At 43.2% G+C, this 12,957-nt stretch overlaps 1 pseudogene; it reads left to right on the top strand.

The window, feature by feature from the left end:
* The first annotated feature begins 4,769 nt into the window (after positions 1-4,769).
* On the top strand, positions 4,770-5,704 carry LOC138671584 (E3 ubiquitin-protein ligase KCMF1-like; annotated as a pseudogene).
* The last annotated feature ends 7,253 nt before the right edge of the window (positions 5,705-12,957 follow it).

Below are 12,957 nucleotides of genomic sequence, written 5' to 3'. Positions count from 1 at the left end.
GGGCATGCATGAATTGTCCAAATTATGTGCTAAGTATCTCCATTTTTTCTTATTATTTACATGCCTTAGCACAACAGAGAGCAACTTTATTTGTTATGTATAGAGATGACTACTCTTGGTTCACACCAGTTTTCTGATTTGGAATTGCCAGTCAGTCTTTTGTTATTTGTATATTAGCTCTCTGACTGAGCACTCCGCCCTTCAGCCTGTGGCGGTTTTAATTGCAGCAGGATCCTACCTACCCATAAATTCAGGTTTTAGCCTATGGGAAGTGTTCACACTAGATCTGTTCCCAGCATAACCAGAGATTGCCTTGTCTTTGGCTGCTGGGCATGCATGAATTAGCCAAATTATGTGCTGTGAAGAAACCGGATTATATATTAATTACCCAGATGACTATTTTTAGCAAACCAAGAAGAATATGCTGTTATCTACAGTATACTTTTGCTTGTGTAAGCCTGTAATAGTGACTTGTAAGCTGATATTTCATATAACATAGTGAGCGCTTATCTTTAATGACTAGTGATGTTTGCTGATATGCTAATTATGCATTGTATTATTGAGGCAATTTGTTGAATTCGAAAGCAGAGAGGGGAAAAACTATGCAAATGTATTAAATAATCAAGTAATGCTATTTGAACTCATCACCATTGTTCCCTTTATCTTGATGCTGGACTCTGTATAAAGAGACTGAGATGGAGAGGGTGAGAGACAGCCAGAGATTCTGCCAAGACTTATACATCCAAAGGACCAGAGACAGGACAGCAGCCATTTTACACCATGGCTCCATCACGAGGGACATGGATCTATCATTCTACAGGAAACAACCTAGGGGTTTTCGGCCCTGGTTGGAAGAATAAAGATCTGCTCCATTGACCACTGCTGGACCATGGATACATTTGGAGAAAGCCAGGATTGGGACCCGATGGTCACCTGGCTCCATGGAGATGTTCGGATAAGCCAGGTTGTGACTCTCGTGTCAGTTGGACTTGTTCATCGTATGGACTGTTGTCTTCCTATGCTTGTTGTTACCTCCTCTCTGTGTGTGTACTACAGGTGGGGTAGCCGACCCTGGGAGCTCTGACGTAACATCTGCCATTATCCTGGCAGGTCAGCGGAATGGTGAGACTCTTTAACGTTCACCATCTTGGGGAATCTTGCTGGGACTGTTCTATGTGTTATCTGACTGTTTTGTGGTTCAATAAAGTATTGCCCCACTGTTTTACCCTCACCCTGTGTTGTCTGAGTAGCGTTATGCCCACGTTAATGGGAGAACGGGCGTTAGGCAGGACGATCCCTGGTCGATGAGGTTCCAGCTAGCGAACCTGGGCGCCCACCGACCCCCCCGTGTCTCCACACGTGCTAAGCATCTCCATTTTTTCATATAATCTAGAGCAGTAATGCAATTCATATTTCATATAATGCACATCTCAAGTTAGAACCTATAGATTTATTTTTTGTTCATACATTCACAGTCGAAGCAGCCAGAACTTTCTCATGCATGTAGCTTCACTATATGATATTTGGCTTTTTGGTCTATGTAATGCTGTGCACACTTTGCATAAATACTGTGTTTTTTTTTTTCTGCAGTATCCTCACCAAGCCAAGCGATAACAATGTTCTCTGTTAGTTGATGTGTTTTTGGTACATACTGATGCTTCTCACAAAATTAGAATATCATCAAAAAGTTAATTTATTTCAGTTCTTCAATACAAAAAAAGTAAAACTCATCTACTATATAATTGTCTAAGGGTCACTTCCGTCTGTCCTTCTGTCTGTCACGGTTATTAATTTGCTGATTGGTCTCGGCAGCTGCCTGTCATGGCTGCCGTGACCAATCAGCGACGGGCACAGTCCGGAAGAAAATGGCTGCTCCTTACTCCCCACAGTCAGTGCCTGTCGCCCGCATACTCCCCTGGTCACCGCTAACACAGGGTTAATGCCGGCAGTAACGGAGCGCGTTATGCCGCAGGTAACGCACTCCGTTACCGCCGCTATTAACCCTGTGTGTCCCCAACTTTTTACTATTGACGCTGCCTATGCAGCATCAATAGTAAAAAATGTAATGTTAAAAATAATAAAAAATAAAAAAAACCTGCTATACTCACCCTCCGTAGCAGCTTGCGCCGGCCGCCATCTTCCGTTGCAGGTTCAGGTGGCAGAAGGACCTGCCATGACATCACAGTCATGTGACCGCGACGTCATCACAGGCCCTGCGTGCCTGCGCGAGAAGGACCTGCCATGACGTCGTGGTCATGTGACCGCGACGTCATCACAGGCCCTGCGCTACAAAGACCTGCCATGACGTCGTGGTCATGTGACCGCGACGTCATCACAGGTTCTGCGCTCATACCAACCCTGGGATCGGAAGCTGCCATGGACTACAAGGGCTCCCTTGGAAAGCTGAGTATATGTTTTTTTTTATTTTTTAACCTGTGACAAACCTGGCTGGGCAATATACTATGTGACTGGCCAATATACTACGTAGCTGGGCAATATACTACGTGACTGGCCAATATACTACGTAGCTGGGCAATATACTACGTGGCTCTGTGCTGTATACTACTTCTCTGGGAAATATACTACTTCGCTGGGCAATATACTACTTCACTGGGCAATGTACTACTTCGCTGGGAAATATGCTACGTCGCTATGCAATATACTACGTGGCTCTGCGCTGTATACTACGTCACTGGGCAATATACTACGTCACTGGGCAATATACTACGTAGCTATACTACGTCAATGGGCAATATACTACGTCACTGGGCAATATACTATGTGGCTGGGCAATATACTACGTGACTGGGCAATATACTACATGGCTGGGCAATATACTACGTGACTGGCCAATATACTACGTCGCTTTGCAATATACTATGTGGCTCTGCGCTGTATACTATGTCGCTGTGCAATATACTACGTGGTTCGGTGCTGTATACTACGTCACTGGGCAATATACTACGTAACTGGGCAATATACTATGTGACTAGGCAATATACTACGTAACTGGGCAATATACTATGCAGCTATACTACGTCACTGGGCAATATACTACGTCACTGGGCAATATACTACGTGGCTGGGCAATATACTACGTGTCTGGGCAATATACTACGTGGCTGGGTAATATACTACGTGGATGGACAATATACTACGTGGTTGGGCAATATACTACGTGGCTGGGCAATATACTACGTGGCTGGGCAATATACTACGTGGCTGTGCAATATACTACGTGACTGCAATATACTACATGGCTGGGCAATATACTACGTGGCTGTGCAATATACTACGTGGCTGGGTAATATACTACGTGGATGGACAATATACTACGTGGTTGGGCAATATACTACGTGGCTGGGCAATATACTACGTGGCTGGGCAATATACTACGTGGCTGGGCAATATACTACGTGGCTGGGCAATATACTACGTGGCTGGGCAATATACTACGTGGGCTGTGCAATATACTACGTGGACATGCATATTCTAGAATACCCAATGCGTTAGAATCGAGCCACCATCTAGTGATCCATTAACAGCTTACAACACAGTAAATGGATCTCATTGTTGAAAGTTATCTGTCAGGAGAAGAGTACAAAAATATTTTTAAGGCAATTATTATATAATTGTCTAAGGGTCACTTCCGTCTTTCTGTCTGTCATTCTTTCTGTCACGGATATTAATTGGTTGCGGCCTTTGTCTGTCAAGGAAATCCAAGTTGCTGATTGGTCGCGTCAAAACAGCCACGACCAATCATCGACTGGCACAGTCCGGAAGAAAATGGCCGCTCCTTACTCCCCGCAGTCACTGCCCGGCGCCCGCATACTCCCGTCCAGCCACCACTAACACTGGGTTAATGCCGGCGGTAACGGACCACGTTAAGCCGCGGGTAACGCACTCTGTTACTGCCGCTATTAACCCTGTGTGTCCCCAACTTTTTACTATTGATGCTGCCTATGTGGCATCAATAGTAAAAAAATGTAATGTTAACACTAATAAAAAAACAAAAAACCTGCTATACTCACCCTCCGTAGTCCGCCGAGCCGTTCGCGCCTGCCGCCATCTTCCGTTCCCAGCGATGCATTGCGAAATTCCCCAGAAGACTTAGCGGTCTCGCAAGACCGCTAAGTCTTCTGGGTAATTTCGCAATGCATCCTGGGAACGGAAGATGGCGGCAGCCACGCGCCCATCGCCACAGCGCCGTTGGATCCCAGGGGTGAGTATGTAACTATTTTTTATTTTAATTCTTTTTTTAACTGGGATATGTGCCCACACTGCTAAATACTGTGTGGGCTACATGGCTGCTATATAGTACATGGGCAGTACTATATACTACATGGCTGCTATATACTACGTGGGCAGTACTATATACTACATGGCTGCTATATACTACGTGGGCAGTACTAGATACTACATGGCTGCTATATACTACGTGGATAGTACTGTATCTACATGGCTGCTATATACTACGTGGGCAGTACTAAATACTACATAGCTGCTATATACTATGTGGACAGTACTATATACTACATGGCTGCTATATACTACGTGGGCAATACTATATACTACATCAGGGGTGTCAAACTGCATTCCTCGAGGGCCGCAAACCATGCGTGTTTTCAAGATTTCCTTAGCTTTGCACAAGGTGCTATAATCATTATGTGTTTAGGTGATTAAATTATCACCTGTGCAGTACAAGGAAATCCTGAAAACATGACCTGTTTGCAGCCCTTGATGAGTGCAGTTTGACACCCCTGTACTACATGGCTGCTATATACTCAAACATGCACTTTACTAGCAGTTCCACTGGAGGGCTTTCATCCTCACAGAGCTCTTACTCACCAAGCAATAGGGAAACCATGGATCCTATAGCTGAGCTATTATCCCAGTTATGAGGGGTTAGGCGCTCAACAGGTGGGCAACTTAACTCCTCGGGTCCTTCTGCCTCTCAGTTGCAACAACTTCAGATGCAGTTACAGCTAGAGAGGCAGTAGGCACAAGCAGCACGACAACAATTAGAAACTGCGCGCAACGCCACCAGACGCAACAATGCAAGTAGTGTCACCACAACCATCACCCAATCAACAGCAGCAACCAACACATCCAATACGGAAAACAATCAGCAAACAATACAGAATTCACAGTTTCACCTCACAAGGTTGAACGACCCGAAGATGACAGAAGCTGAGGGACAGTCGTTAGAAAGTGAAAGGGCCGATCGTAGCCTATTTGTCCAAGAGTTGTTGCTTTCCACATTGATGCAGGAAGAAAGCTCTTCCTCTGATGAGGACGAGCGGGGAGAAATAGCCAATTTTGGGGCAATGGGTTGTGTAGATACAATGCCTTTAGATGTTGCTTTAGAACACTTAAATCTAAGAGCAATAAAGGAAACGAGCCTCCGCCACCTCCTCTTTGATGATATCCCCCTTTGCAGACAATGTCCTCTGTGCTGTAACTGCCAATGAAAGTGGACAAACAACTATCTTTGGGTTTGTTTTGGTGATTGTAATTTCCGGTCTGTCACTCTTGTTACATCGTGTACATTCAAAAAAAGGAAAAAAAAATGTAAAAAAACAAACAAACAAAACAAAAAAATTTGAAAAGACAGAGGCAAATAATATGACAAAATCACTTAACTAATTTTTACTTCTAGCCGATATAAATAGGTAGCAGTACCAGAGGCAGCTGTCTGCTTCCTGTACCTTTACGTAAATGGAAAAAAAAAAACATTAAAAAAAAAACTCTCCTAATCTCCCACATTTAAACTGAACACGGAAAACAAAGTACATACTCTGTTGGCAGTACTATATACTACATGGCTGCTATATACTACGTGGGCAGTGTTATATACTTCATGGCTGCTGTATACTATGTGGCCTGTGTTAGATACTGCGTGGGCTGCGTTATATACAACGCATCGGGTATTCTACAATATGTATGTATGTATATAGCAGCCACATACTATAAAGCACAGGCCACGTACTATTTTATGCTATATACTACATGGCTCCTATATTCTACGTGGCCTGTGCTATATAGTATGAGACTGCTATATACATACATATTCTACATACATGATCTATTTCAAGTGTTTATTTCTGATAATGTTGATGATTATGGCTTACAGCCAATTAAAACCCCAAAGTCATTATCTCAGTAAATTGGAACACTTTATAACACCAGCTTTAAAATTGATTTTAAAATTCCAAATATTGGCCTACAGACATGTATGTTCAGTATATGCACTCAATACTGCATAATTGTGGCGTGGCATGGAGGTGATCAGCCTGTGGCACTGCTGAGGTGCTATGGAAGGCCAGGTAGCTTTGATAGCAGCCTTTAGCTCATCTGCATTCTTGAGTCTGGTGTCGCTCTTCTTCCTCTTGACAATACCTATTCTCTATGGGGTTAAGGTCAGGCAAGTTTGCTGGCCAATCAAACACGTGATACCGTTATTTTTAAACCAGGTATTGGTACTTTTGGCAGCGTGGACAGGTGCCAAGTCCTTCTGGAGAATTAAATTTCCATCTCCAGAAAGCATGTCAGCAGAGGGAAGCATGAAGTGCTCTAAAATTTCCTGATAGACGGCTGCACTGACTTTGGTCTTGATAAAACACAGTGGACCTATACCAGCTGATGACATAGCTCCCCAAACCATCACTGATTGTGGAAACTTCACACTAGACCTCAATCAGCTTGCATTTTGCACCTCTCCACTCTTCCTCCAGATTATGGGACCTTGATTTCCAAACGAAATGCAAAATTTACTTTAATCTGAAAACAACACCTTGGACCACTGCACAACAGTCCAGTTGTTTTTCTCCTTGGCCCAGGTAAGAAGCTTCTGGCATTGTCTATTGGTCACGAGTGGCTTGACACAAGGAATGCGACACTTGTAGCCCATGTCCTGGATACACCTGTGTGTGGTGGCTCTTGAAGCAATGACTCCAGCAACAGTCCACTCCTTGTGAATCTCCCCCAAATTTTGGAATTGCCATTTCTTAACAATCCTTTCCAGGCTGTGGTTATCCCGGTTGCTTGTGCACCTTTTTCTACCACATTTTTCTTTCCACTCAACTTTCCATTAATATGCTTGGATATAGCACCCTGTAAACAGCCAGCTTCTTTAGCAATGACCTTTTGTGGCTTACCCCTCTTGTGGAGTGTGTCAATAACTGCCTTCTGGGCATCTGTCAAGTCAGCAGTCTTCACCATGATTGTGGAGCCTACTGAAACAGACTAAGGGACCTTTTTAAATGCTTAGGGGGCCTTTGCAGTTGTTTTTTGTTAATTGTTCTAATTTACTGAGTTAATGACATTTGGGTTTTCATTGGCTGTAAGCCATAATCATCAACATTAACAGAACTAAACACTTTAAATAGATAACTCTGTTTGTAATGACTCTATATAATATATGAGTTTCACTTTTTGTATTGAAGAACTGAAATAAATTAACTTTTTGATGATATTCTAATTTAGTGAGAAGCAGTTGTATGTGAAGCTGTATTTCTGAGTGCTTTTTATAGTACAGAAAAGCTTTGATTCAGCACATAAAAGAATAACTGTAACTTTTTATAAGTGTGTTTTTAGGCTCCACATAGAAGCCTCCAGAGAAAGAAAAGCACCAAAACTGCACAGTTCAGGCATGTGTTTAGACACACAGGGGGGGTGCAGTTTTCGGGAAATCACATTACTAATCCCATAGTCAGATTGCAATAAAGACACAGCCAGAATAAAGTCATTTATTTGAAATTAAACTCCCAGACCCTCTTTTACCCAATTTATTTAAAAAAATAAAAATAAAAAACAACCTATTCTTCACTAGTGCGATGATAGTCCATACGTCCCACCATGCACTCCAACTCTGCTACATCTGGATTTCATGGCTGAGCAGTGGTGAATCCATGATACATTGAGCTGAGCCTGAGAACTCAGTTGCAGCGCCAAGAGGTGACATCAATATTGTGAGCAGCGTTCATAGACGATGAACTCCGGTGACCTTACTGACGTCAGCGCTGAGAAAGTTCTCACCAGTTGCCAGGTGAGGAATATGGAGTTTTATTACTTTTAATTTTATAGTAATAAATAGGTGAAATAAGATAGGGAGTGTTTCTTTCAAATAAAGAAGTTTGTGTTTTTATTTTTAAAAAGGACTTTTATCTGTGTCTATGTTTTTTTAATTAAATTTGACTGCAGAGTTAGTAATAGGGGTGTCTAATATATGCTTCTGCATTACTAATCTGTGGGCTTGATGTCAGATGACATCATAAAGCTAATATCAACCCCACAAATATTATCTCATTTGCCACCCCACCAGGGCAAGTGGGAAGAGCTGGGCAAAGCACCATTTCTGGGGTGGCTGCGGATTGCTATTTTTAGGCTAGGTAGGGCCACTATCGATGGCCCCTTCCTAGTCTGGGAATATCAGCCCCAGCTGTCTGCTTAAGCTTGGCTGATTGTCAAAAATGAAGGGGGACCCTACACTGTTATAACATAGTAACATAGTTAGTAAGGCCGAAAAAAGACATTTGTCCATCCAGTTCAGCCTATATTCCATCATAATAAATCCCCAGATCTACGTCCTTCATAGTAACATAGTTAGTAAGGCCGAAAAAATCTGGTGACCTAGGAACTGCATGAGAACTTTCACTGGAGAAAGTGGCCACTGTACTGACCGCAATCCTGAACTTAACATCGCAACTAGAAGTAGCCGTGGAGTGTACCTAACACACCTAGACACCTCGTCACAGCCGGAGAACTAAATACCCCTAAAGATGGAAATAGGAATACTATCTTGCCTCAAAGGATAGACAGCCCCCCACAAATATTGGCGGTGAGTCGGAGGGGAAAAAACATACACAGGCAGAAAAACAGGATTAGCACAGGAGGCCACTCTAGCTAGATAGGACAGGATAGGACAGAGTTCTGTGCGGTCAGTAAAAAACCCTTCAAAACATCCACAGCAGAATATACCAAAACTTCCTACATCTACTAAAAGATGCAGGAGCATATATCTGCAACTCCAGTGAATCCTACAAACAGAGCAGGAATAAAACTGAAACAAGCACACCGGCAGTGTGCCACAGAAACAAAAACCAAACACTTATCTTTGCTGAAATTGGCAGCGAGCAGGAGAAGCCAGAAAGTGATCCAACACTTCACAAGAAACATTGACAACTGGAAGGGACTAAAGAGTCCAGCAAAGCTAAATACCCCAGTCAGCCTTGCAATTAGCAGATACATCTGTCCAATCCTGCAGTCCAGGCACAACTGCATTACCATCTACAACCACAGGAGGGAGCCCAAAAGCAGAATTCACAACACTACACCATTTTTTAACCCCTCTACGACATCGCCGATCCCTCCCTTTGATATGGGCTCCGGCGCCGAGTCCACAACTTTCCCAGCACATGCCAGCTGTTTTGAACAGCTGACATGTGCCTCTAACAGCTGAGGGTGGAATCGCGATCCTCCTGTTAACTAGTTAAATGCCACTATCAAACTCTGCCAGTGGCATTTAGCACATGCTTCTGGCAAGCGCGTCAGAAATCACGCCCATCGGTGACCCCGTCACGTGATCGTGGGTCACCAATGGGTTGGCATGACAACCAGAGGTCTCCAGCAGACCTCTATGGTTGTCACTGCCGGATTGCTATGAACGCCGCCCGGTGGCTCATAGCAAGTGAGCAATTCTGCTACATACAGGCGATCTGATCTTTGCCTGTATGTAGCAGAGCCGAACAGGTTATGGCAACTTCTAGTCTTCCATGGAGACTATTGAAGCATGCCAAAAGTTAAAAAAAAAAAAATCAAAGTTCAAAATGCCCCCCTTTCGCTCCATTCAAAATAAAACAATTAAAAAAAATCAAACATACACATATTTGGTATCGCCGCTATCAGAATCGCCCGATCTATCAATATAAAAAAGAATTAACCCGATCACTAAACGGCGTAACAAGAAAAAAAGTCAAAATGCCAGAATTACGTGTTTTTGGTCTTCACAACATTGCATTAAAATGCAATACCGGCCAATCAAAAGATTGCATCTGCACCAAAATGCTATCATTAAAATGCAAAAAATAAGCCTTCACCCAACCTGAGATCCTGAGAACCTACCCGGTATCAGAAAATGGCACCATTTTTTTAACAAACTTTGTAATTTCTTTTCACCACTTAAATAAAAAATTAAAAAACTGTACATGTTTGGTTTCTATTACTCATAATGATCTGGAGAATCATGATTGCAGGTCAGTTTTAGCATTTAGTGGATATAGTAAAAGAAACAAGTGTGGGATTGCACTTTTTTTGCAATTTCACCGCACTTGGAATTTTATTCCCATTTTCCAGTACATGATATGCTAAAACCAATGGTGTCGTTCAAAAGTACAACTCATCCCACAAAAAACATGCCCTCTCATGGCCATTTTGACAACAAAATAAAAAAGTTATGGCTCTGGGAAGAAGGGGAGCAAAAAATGAAAATGCAAAAACAAAAATACCTCGACCGACAAGGTTAAGACCAGCGGATTACACAACTTATACCTACAACGGGATGGAATGGGGTGAGGAAGGCTCTAACCGTAGGGAACGTTGGAAGGGGGCACCTCCTGAATTCCAACCTGAGCCTGTCCATACACTCCACTAATACCCTAAGCGGGTCCTTCCCCCTTATGCCATCATGTGCCTGAACCCTGATTGTCACCTGACTAATCTCTGGCTAGTGCACTGGTTGGCAAGGACACTAGCCTCATCACTGCAAATGATGAACAACACAGGGAGAGTGGACTAGGAACTCCACAAAGCCAGCAGATTCACTACTGCAACCAGAGAGCTCCTTACTCCAGGGTTGGTCAACATAGATTATTCTATCACTGACAGTCAGCTGATGCGTCAGGTGACTATTTAAAGGATGGTGGGATGGTTACCACCCACAGCAGCTAACCGCAACACAGCAGCTGCCAGCAAGGAAACTGACATTTAACCCTTGCTGACATGAAAGGAAAAAACTTCATTTAAATTAGAGCTGCCACAAATCCAAAAATGAATCGTGACATTAAGGAGTTAAATTATTTATTTAAACAATTTAAAAAAACAGCATGGGGTCCACTCTATTTTTGATAACCAGCCAAGATAACGCTGACAGCTGCAGCACACAGCTGTTGGCTTTGACTGTGCTGGTTAGCAAAGCAAGAGAGGACCCTAGAGCATATTTTAATTTTATCTAGTTATTGCACAGGCGTCGGCTGATGAATACTCTCATCACTGTACGCCGCTATCACTGCTATCAGTGAGCTCAGGCGTACAATGTTGATAGTAGTAATCTCATCAGCCGACGTTTGTGACTGACAGTAACCTATTTACCGATGATTAGAGCCTGTATTTCTCCTGCTGCCACACAAATGACAGTGTGGGAAGCACCGGATGTTGGGACTACCGAACCCGAATAGTGATACGGACTTCAGGGAGAAGTCTGTGTTTGGGGTGCATGCACGAACAAGGTGTTCAGTGCGGACCCCGAATTTTGCCATTTGGGCCTGCTTATCCCTAAATGCATCTCATCAGTACTGTGATTCGTGTATTGTCTGCAGTCTGATGATGGCTGGAAAACAACAACCACCAGTATCTCCTTGCCATTGTAAAGGCCATCCTGGGAGTTTTGGGGTTGTGGGTTTATGAGATGTAATTTTTATGGGCTGACTTGATGATACAATTAATTGTTGTACTAACCTTGGTTTTTGCATTGAAATACTTGTGGTTATGGTGATGTATGCATTTACTTTTGTTTTTGGTGATGTATTCATATACTGATGGTGGTTCTGGTGACGTATTTATTTACTGATGGTTGTTCTGTTCACATGGGCATGGACACTAGCCTCATCACTGCAAATGATGAACAACACAGGGAGAGTGGACTAGGAACTCCACAAAGCCAGAAGATTCACTACTGCAACCAGAGAGCTCCTTACTCCAGGGTTGGTCAACATAGATTACTCTATCACTGACAGTCAGCTGATGCGTCAGGTGACTATTTAAAGGATGGTGGGATGGTTACCACCCACAGCAGCTAACCGTAACACAGCAGCTGCCAGCAAGGAAACTGACATTTAACCCTTGCTGACATGAAAGGAAAAAACTTCATTTATATTAGAGCTGCCACAAATCCAAAAATGAATCGTGACATTAAGGAGTTAAATTATTTATTTAAACAATTTAAAAAAACAGCATGGGGTCCACTCTATTTTTGATAACCAGCCAAGATAACGCTGACAGCTGCAGCACACAGCTGTTGGCTTTGACTGTGCTGGTTAGCAAAGCAAGAGGGGACCCTAGAGCATATTTTAATTTTATCTAGTTATTGCACAGGCATCGGCTGATGAATACTCTCATCACTGTACGCCGCTATCACTGCTATCAGTGAGCTCAGGCGTACAATGTTGATAGTAGTAATCTCATCAGCCGACGTTTGTGACTGACAGTAACCTATTTACCGATGATTAGAGCCTGTATTTCTCCTGCTGCCACACAAATGACAGTGTGGGAAGCACCGGATGTTGGGACTACCGAACCCGAATAGTGATACGGACTTCAGGGAGAAGTCTGTGTTTGGGGTGCATGCACGAACAAGGTGTTCAGTGCGGACCCTGAATTTTGCCATTTGGGCCTGCTTATCCCTAAATGCATCTCATCAGTACTGTGATTCGTGTATTGTCTGCAGTCTGATGATGGCTGGTAACAACAACTACCAGTATCTCCTTGCCATTGTAAAGGCCATCCTGGGAGTTTTGGGGTTGTGGTGTTGTGGATTCTGTTTTTGGGCTCCCTCTGGTGGTTACAGATGGTACTGGGTGACTTGTGTTCTCTGCGGTCTCTGGTGTCTACCTGTTCTATCAGGATATGGGAGTTTCCTATTTAACCTGGCTTTCTTGTCATTTCCTCGCCGGCGATCAATGT

The sequence above is a fragment of the Ranitomeya imitator genome, chromosome 3 (genome assembly GCF_032444005.1).
Source record: "Ranitomeya imitator isolate aRanImi1 chromosome 3, aRanImi1.pri, whole genome shotgun sequence".
Taxonomy (NCBI): domain Eukaryota; kingdom Metazoa; phylum Chordata; class Amphibia; order Anura; family Dendrobatidae; genus Ranitomeya; species Ranitomeya imitator.
The sequence above is the reverse complement of the archived record's forward strand: the minus strand, read 5'-3'. Positions and strand labels throughout refer to the sequence as shown.